At 37.3% G+C, this 8,985-nt stretch overlaps 1 pseudogene; it reads right to left on the bottom strand.

The window, feature by feature from the left end:
• Positions 1 to 6,724: 6,724 nt before the first annotated feature.
• On the bottom strand, positions 6,725 to 7,542 carry LOC110198637 (TIP41-like protein pseudogene; annotated as a pseudogene).
• Between the last annotated feature and the right edge of the window lie 1,443 nt (positions 7,543 to 8,985).

Genomic DNA, 8,985 nt, shown 5'->3' with positions numbered 1-8,985 from the left:
ACTTAAACCTACCCCCTCTATCTATGTATATCTGTTCTAAATGTGGTAATAAAGACAGGATTCTCAAAAGTTACAAGTATCATCTTCCAATGTAGGGATGCAAACAGTTTGTCCTCATTCAATAACATGTTTTTTTTTTCCTTTCCTGTTTATTTTTTTATGCTTTTTTTGATTATTGTATGTGAAGATCAACTTTTCCATTGAGCTCTGGTATTTTCGTCAAGAAAGCCTGAAAGTCCCTTATTTCATAGAATGCCCATCTCCTTCCCTGAAATATTATGCTCAATTTTGCTGAATAATTGATCCTTGGTTGTAATCCAAGCTTTTCTGCCTTATGGAATATCATATTCCAAGCCCTCAGATGTTTTAATGTATAAGCTGCAAAGTACTGAATAATCTGGATTGTGGTTCCATGACACTTGAATTGTTTCTTTCTGGCTGCTTGCAGCATTTTCTCCTTGACCTGATAATGCTGGAATTTGGCTACAATATTCCTTGGCATTTTCAACTTGGGATCTCTTTTAGGGTGTGATCGGTGGATTCTTTTGATGACTGTTTTATCCTCTAGTTCCAGGGCCTCATGGCAGTTTTCTTTATTTATCTCCTGAAAGATGCTGTTCAGGCTCTTTCATCATGGCTTTCAGGTATACCAATAATTCTCAAGTTACCTCTCCTGAAGCTATTTTCCACATCATTTGTTTTTCCAATGAGATATTTTACATATTCTTCCATTTTTTCATTCTTTTGGTTTTGTTTGACTGATTTTTGATGTCTCAGCTTCATTAGCTTCCAGTTTCCCAATTCTAAAATTTAATGAATTATTTTCTTCAGTTAGCTTTTGTACCTCCTTTTCCATTTGACTAATTTTACTTTTTAGGTAGTTGTTTTGTTCAGGGTACTTTTTTTCCCTTTTTCTCAACTGTGTCTTTAAAGGAATTGTTCAATTTTTCTTCTACCTCCCTTATTTGGCTTTTAAAATCCTTCTTGAACTCTTCCAAGAGGCTTTTTGGGCTTGAGAGCAGTTCATTTTCCCCTTATGTTACAGATGTAAGTATGTTGATGTTGTTTCCTCTCCTACATTTGTATTTTGTTCTTCTCTGTCACCAAGATACTTCTCTATGGTCATTGCTTTTCTGCATTGCCTTTTCTTATTTTATTTGCCTTTTTCTTTTAGAGATGATCTCTATTTCTGGGGCACAGGGAGCACTGTTCAAGGCTTCTTATGCTTGGGGCCAGAAGCCTGGTTACTGTTTTGCTGAGGTGAGGCTTGCCACTGGCCTGCTGGGATGCCTCCCTTCCTGTACTGGTCCCCTTTAGCCACAGCAAGAGGGACCTTTTCCTTTATTTCCTCTAGCATCATGAGGTAAAAGACTGCTGTATCTAGTCTTTCTGTTGACTCTACTATTTCAGGATTTTTCCTGGGGCAGTATTCTCTGTGTTTTTCAAGGTCAATAAGGGAGGGCAACAGCAACTAACTGCTTACTCTACCATCCTGGCTCCTGGAAGTTGAAATAGCTGACTTTCAAACATTTGGTCTGTGGGTTCATAGCTCCAAGAGCAGCAGCTACCACTGCAGCTACATGCATGCAGCATCATGTAGCTTCTATTTAGAAGTTTGATGTAGTTTAGTATGGTGGCACATATTTGCAAATTTCCACTGAGGAGACTGAGGCTGGTGCATTTTTGCAGTTTAGGAGTTCTCAGTTACAGTAGGACTAATGCTGATCAGCTGTTTGCTCTGTGGGCCACTAATTTGGTGAGGCACCATGAATGCAGATCTACTTGATTGCCTGAGAGGCAAACTTGCCCAGTACAGAAATGGAGTTGAACAAAGCTTTCATGTTCATTAGCAGTGTGGCCAGGCTCATGATTGGTTATTATTATTTCCATCCTGGAAGAGATGGTAGACTTAGTTTGAAAAAATTTGAATATGGGTATTGTGAATGCATTTCAATCAGCTAATAGAAAGGAATGTAAGTTGCTTAACTACAGAGCTTTTTTGTTTTCTTTCTTTTTATTGCTTACATTTAGCACAGCACCAGACAAATAATGTGGTCTCAACAACTTATTGATTAATTGAAGGAATAAATGAGTGAATTAAAAAAAATATGTTAATAAGTACTTATTCTGTGCCAAGTGTAGCACTAAATACAAATGAAAAAGTAATGAGGGTCTCTTTAAGAAACAATATACCTAAGGGTTTGGTGTACAGAGAAAGACACTTTGATGATCCATTCACTAGCAGATAGTGAATGGATCCATAAGGTATGAGGGAGAAGATTAACATACCCCTTAACAGGAAAAAAAATATCTAAGTAGATCAGGTAACTCTAAAATTGCAGAGTATGTGGGAAGGAAAGAGAAAGAGAGAGAGTGAGAGAGCATGGAATTTACAAGTACAGGTGCAAGACAGCTGGAAAGGTAGTAGAGAATATAATTGTCATAGGGAGTGAAATAAAGCATAACTAAGGATGGCAGGAAGTAAAGCCAAATGAGAAAGTCACCAATTAGGACAATGGTGTCCTATGTTATATGTTCCAGGGATGAAAGGGTTAAAAAGAGTTAAAACATATTGATGCTAGTAAGAATGGTGAGAAAACAGTCTAAAATGCATCACTTAGTAAATGTAAATGTCAGTTTCACAGGTTATCCAGTGTTACCATAAAATTAAGTGGCAACAAAAATAATATTGATATGTCATTGTTTAATCAAATTAGGACTAATATAATAATAAAGGGATAACAATAAACCATTATTTTGATCAATTTAAGTGATTTTAATATGTTGTGGTCTATGTGAATGTATTTCAATATTTTCTCAGGTGAATGTTGTCTTTATGAAAATAGACAGATTGGTATTCACAACAAATGGAGTATTTAATTTAATTTAATTTAGTGGTATGATTATTTAACCAAAGCAACAAATTAATCGGGATTACTTAATTGAACATACTCTGCTGCCTGACATATGTAGATGGCCCTTTGAAATCAGTGAATATGTCTGTATACACATAAGTCATGACTGCACAATGACAGTGCCTAAAATAAGCATGACACTAATTAGGAGCTATTACCAGTTCCTGCTTTAGCTTCAAATTATTTAACTACCACCTTTGAGCCACCTCATTATTAGATATTCATACTGATATATCCTATAAGGCTGCAACAACAACAACACAATTTTGAAATAAAGAAATTGAGTTCTCTAATGAAACCATCTCTTTTTAAATAAAATCTCAACTGTAAACTTTGGACATAGATTAGCAGATTGCCCTGGCACTAGTCTGCTATCTTTAAGCATTCTTATCACACATGAGTTCCAAAGTTATGCTACAATTGGTCTAAGATCCAAGATCATGTTGTCAAGATCCAATAACCACTGGCTTCAGGTATCATTTAGCCTCTGACACAAGCCTCCTTCAGAGAATAAGGAAGCCTTCATAGGTAGACATCAGCTCTTGCTGACCCTATGACAAAAAACTGTCTCTGCCTAGCCCTTTGGTATATTCCATGACTTAGACTTCAAAAAGTTTACAATACAACTCAAGGCACAAGACTTTATTCAGAGAACACAGGCCCAGAAGGGCAGAGAAAGGCATCCAGCTAATTAGATTCCTAGATTTGCACTCCTTTGCCACAGTGAAATCTCAGCTACCTGACTTCTCCCTGTAAACACAGTCAAAGTTAAAGATCAGCAAGAGTCATAGTCAGCATTTTTATAAAATAATGTGCCCCAGATGTGATGGATCTAGAGATGTTAACCATTACATACATTCTCAGGTTTTTTTTTTCAATTTATTAATTGGTTTTGCTGATGTTTTTCTCTTCTTTCTTTTTTCTTTTTAAATAAGTTCTTTATTTTATAAGTTAGTTCTCTGGAAGGGGATGGAAATTAAAGTTATGGAACAAAAGAGATCAATAAAACTTGTTTTAAATATTTTGACTTCGGGCAGTCCTTAGAGTAGAAGAGAGGTTGGTTTCTTTGAAAGAGAGGGGTGGCTACTGTAGCTAACAATTATGGTCTTACTGATCTCACACACAGTCTGCCCCATCTCCTTGAATCTGGGAGCATATTACAAACCTGTGAAATGCATCTCTTGAAAGGTTAGATGTATGGAGAGTAAGAAAAAGTGAGAGCAGATGACTGAGCCTTTTGCCTACATGGAAGCAGAATCTGTTTCCATAGTCATGGGGCAGAGAAATAGCTCCCTCTTTCTTCCCCAAACTCCGCATCCTCAGTGGTCTCCACAGACACTGAATATAGTGACATCTCCATTTTCCCACTCCAATTCATGCCCTATGCTAAGGGCAGCTAGCACTTACCTATACAAGCTAGACAGCTTTGCATATATTCCAGTGAACAAAAAACAAAAAGAGGCCTTGCTCAGTTAGAAGGTATATTTAAATGAATTTCCTCTCTGGAATGTGAGCTAGAATCTCACTGTTCACCAGATATTTAGCCAGCTTTGAGGCAGTGGGAAATGTAAACATGGTCTATCTGAGCACATGAAAACAGAATGGAATATTTTCTCTCTATACAACCCTGAGAGAACACAGGGGTAAACATTTTTTGCCACATAAAGAAAATTTGTGAGGCAGGCTAGTGCAGTGGAAAGAACGCTGATTTTAGAATCAGAGCACCTCAGTTAAAATCCTCTCCCGTCAGTGTACCAGACCTGGATTCAGGAATATCTGAATTCAAATCTTGCCTCAGATACTTTTGTTACTGTGTGATGCTGGGTAAGACATTTAACCTTTCTCAGTCTCAGATTCGTCATCTGTCCAGTGAGGATGATAATACCCATCTCACAGAGTTGTCGTGAGAATACTTGAAGGGGAACAAGGTATAAGAAGACTGACAAGGTGAGAAGGGCTTGGACAATGAAGGATTTTAAAAGTCAAACAGAGGATTTAAATTTGATCTTGGAAGCACTAGGAATCATTGTAATTTTGAATAGGGAAGGGACATGGTCAAACCTGTGAGAGAGTGAAAAGTGAAAGATAACAACCAAGATTTCTAGACTGGATGACTGGGAGGATGTTGGTATCTCTGACAGTACCACTATCTGTAAAACGAGTGAAAGTGGACCGGATGGTCCCTCAGGCACCTCTCAGCTGTAATTTAACTGCAAAATAAAGTCATATATAAAATAAATAAAGAGAATTTTAATCCAAAACATCATCTTCTAGGGTCAAGTATTTACTTCTTGGAAATTTCCTTTATGCATCTAGTTTACTCATAACACACAACATTAAAATGGATGATTAGGTTTTTTTAATAAAAAAATATTCTAGTTGTGTAAATTAAATTATCTCTTTTAAGAAAGTGAAATTTCATAATTTTTAAGCACTTATTAACTTGAATCAAGATGGTGGAGGTGTTTTAACTTGCTTGGGGTTTGCTGCCTTTCAGTTCTCCATCAGAATGATCTGCTGCTTCACCAGGCTGACTTGAGTGAGTCAGTCAACAAGCATTTATTAAGAACTTTCTTTTAAGCATTTATTAAGTACACAGTAACTTGATTTGACTTATTATGTGCCAGGTACTGCATCACTATCAGTGTAGCTTACATATCACAGTTACTGAATCAAAATTTGCTGAATCATTTAATGATTTAGTGATGTAATATTGCAGATGAAGGTGGTGGTGATGATAATGAGCATATTACTAATATTGTTATTATTAATGGTCAGATCCAAAAGTTTCTGTTTTTCACCTTCATTGAGAATTAATGCATTTATCCTCTGACTAATATAAATGAAAGAGCTAGTAATGTATTTTATAGCTACCACAGCACATTTCCCTCCCAGTCTCAAATTCTACATAAATAAATTGTTTTAACTGCAAACTAGCTTACATCTGTATGGCTGCCATGGAATGAAAAAAAGCAATAAATCTTTTCTAATGGCCTAACACATAAAACCTGGTAAAAAAAAAAGTAATAGTTTCTACATTCACCCCTGACTACAATGACTTTTAATAATGACATACAAGATGATTGATATTTTAAGCTCTAAGACTCCAGAGCATAATGTTATCAGGAAGCTCATAGCTAACTCTTGCTAAATGTGCTTTAAAATACACATATACATACATGCACACATATGTATACATATATATGTATGTATGCACAATTTCAAAAATAGTTTTTCGGTGTATAAATTATTTTTCACAAATACATCAGAAAAGGAACTGAACTATGAAACATTAATGCATTTTAACTTGATGACATGTTCAGTCAGTATTACAAGCTAAACTTAAAATGCTCCAATATATATGTCATATAAAAAAGGATCCTTGGAATTGTGGAAGAGAACTGGACTAGATCAATAGACATGAGTCCTGTTCCTGTCTTTTAAAATCATATATGTCAATGATTTGGAAGGGATTTCAGAGTCTAATTCAACCTTTCACCACATCATTTGTTCTCTCTAACAACAAGTCAACAAGTACAACTAGGTGCTTTATTGAATACCTACTAAGACTCAAACATTATGATAAGCTTTGGGGATGTCAAGAAAGGCCAAAATATAACCTGCCCTCAAGGCACTCGTCTTCACGAAGTAATTATCTAGCCTCTGCTAAAATATCTTCCATGGACAGAAAAGTTCCCATCTCCTGAGGCAAACCATTTCTTTTTCTTTGCACAACCTTAGATATTAGGAAAAGTCTTCTTTTTGTTTTGTTTTTTTTTTTTTTGTTTGAGCTCATATTGTATGACATTTTATTTAGATTCCATGCATGTGATTTCCTGCGCTGCCACAAGGTTGAGATCCATTCTTTCTGGAAACTCCAGTTTCTCACGGACTGCCTCCTTTACAGGTAGGTATTGTGATATTTCATTAGGCTCTGTAAAGAGGGCTGGTGGTACGTGCATTAAATTTGCTATTTTGCTCTCTCTTGAAGTGTATTCTTTTAATACATAAGTCTTGTCTGCCTCATGGTAAAGCCTAGTGTCCTTCATCCTGATGAGCACACCATCAATTCTTAAGAAAAATCTCAACAGCAGGAAAAAGCTAGAAGGCATCACTCTAATTTTCACACTTAAGCTTGAAACTCCGCGATCATGAAGTTCATCTTCAAACAACAGAACTTCCTCAAAAAATTTAATCTGTTCCCTTGCTTTCAATTTCTCTGTATCTATATGATCTGTTGTAGGCACAACTTTTAACTTAAGTGCTTCACCAAGCAATGTTCCTTTGTAATCTGTGATATAGGTCCAATCCTAGGGTCTAATAATCTCTTTGGAGTGTTCACCCTCCGCCCTGCTCTCTTGCCATTCTTTAGCACGTGCTACCTTAAGCACCCCTCGGTAGTTCACACATTTTAAAGCATCAGTCACATTGAACTCAATTCCAAAGCCAGAAACACGTTGGATTCTTAAAACGTTGTCTCCAAACATCATTTCAGGAAAACATGGCATGTGTAGCTCAGCTAATTTCTCCTCATCGGCGACTTCATGATGTGTGTCTTGGCCACCGTCAGCTTCCATGCCCCGAAGGAGAACTCCATGTGGCCGCTCTGGAAGCCGTGGATCATCATGGCAGCGTGGAACCAGCGTGTGCGGCAGGGACGGCGGCGACGGGGGCCTTCCTTCTCCCCCACCCACCTCCCCCTCCTCCCCCGAGCCGTTACCATCACCAGCCCCGCCCCGCTCCACTCCCCTGATCGGCCCAGTCCACCGCCTGGGCCCCCTCGTCCTCCCTCCCTCCTGCCGACCCCGAAAAGTCTTCTTAAGAAGGACCCAAATCACATTTTCTGTCAGAGTGTAGTCCTCCTCAGCCAAGGAGGACTCTAACCCTCTAATACCAAGAGAATATTTAAAGTTTTCAAAACCAGGGGCAGCTAGGTGGCTCAGTGGATAGAGCACCGGCCCTGGATTCAGAAGGACATGAGTTAAAATCGGACATCAGACACATAACACTAAGTAGCTGTGTGACCCTGGGCAAGTCACTTAACCCCTTTGCCTAACCCTCCTCCCCCAAAAAAATGCAAAACCAGCTATTATATCCTTCCAAGTCTTTTTTCCCCCCAAAATAAAGCTCTCTAGCTTCTTTATCAAACCATTATATGACATGGTTCCCATTAACCATACAATCTTGTCTGCCCTGTCCTGGGCCCTTTTGGTCAAGATGATTAAATCAGTAGGGGTAAAGGAAGGAATGGCCATCTCACCATCTTGACTTCTCTCCTCTTAAGTAATTTGAAAGAAAAGTATTTCTTTTCTACATTTTGTTTAAACTCCAATGAGGCACGTATGTTCCAAAGACCTTGAAAAGAGGCAAAATCTATCATTAGCAAGAGTGTTTGAAAAGTAGAAGGAAAGTATAGACTAAAGAGATGGTCAGATTCAATTTTCTGACTTTTTTCTTTAGTAACGTCACCATCTTTCTTGTTGTATAAGAAATATTATAAATATATATTAAGAAAATGAAGAAATAATTAAGAAAAGTAATTAATAAAAGAGATTAATGAAAAGCACGGTATAGGTGATAAATGTATTCACTTAAAAACCAGAAAAATATTTTAATTAATTAATTTGTTTTTAGTTTTCAACATTTGCTTTCATAAGCTTTCAAGTCTTAAATTTTCTCCCCTTCCCTCCCCCCTCCCCAAAACAGTGTGAAATCTGATATAGGCTCTACATATATATTCTATTAAACATATTTTCACGTTAGGCATGTTGTAAAGAAGAATTAGAACCAATAGGAGGAACCACAAGAAAGAATAAAGACAAAACAGAAGAAAAAAACAGCAAATAGTATGCTTCAGTTTGCATTCAGACCCCATAGTTCTTCCTCTGGATGTGGATAGCATTTTCCATTATGAGATTTTTGGATATGTCTTAGACCATTGCATTGCAAAGAAGGGCTAAGTCTATCAACGTTAGTCATTGCACAATGTGGCTGTTACTGTGTACAATGTTCTCCTGATTCTGCTCACTTCACTCAGCATCAGTCTATACAAGTCTTCCCAGGTTTTTCT

This window comes from Phascolarctos cinereus, unplaced genomic scaffold (genome assembly GCF_003287225.1).
Source record: "Phascolarctos cinereus isolate Bilbo 61053 unplaced genomic scaffold, phaCin_HiC Scaffold_4;HRSCAF=312, whole genome shotgun sequence".
NCBI lineage: Eukaryota > Metazoa > Chordata > Mammalia > Diprotodontia > Phascolarctidae > Phascolarctos > Phascolarctos cinereus.
This window is presented reverse-complemented; position numbering and strand designations above follow the sequence as displayed.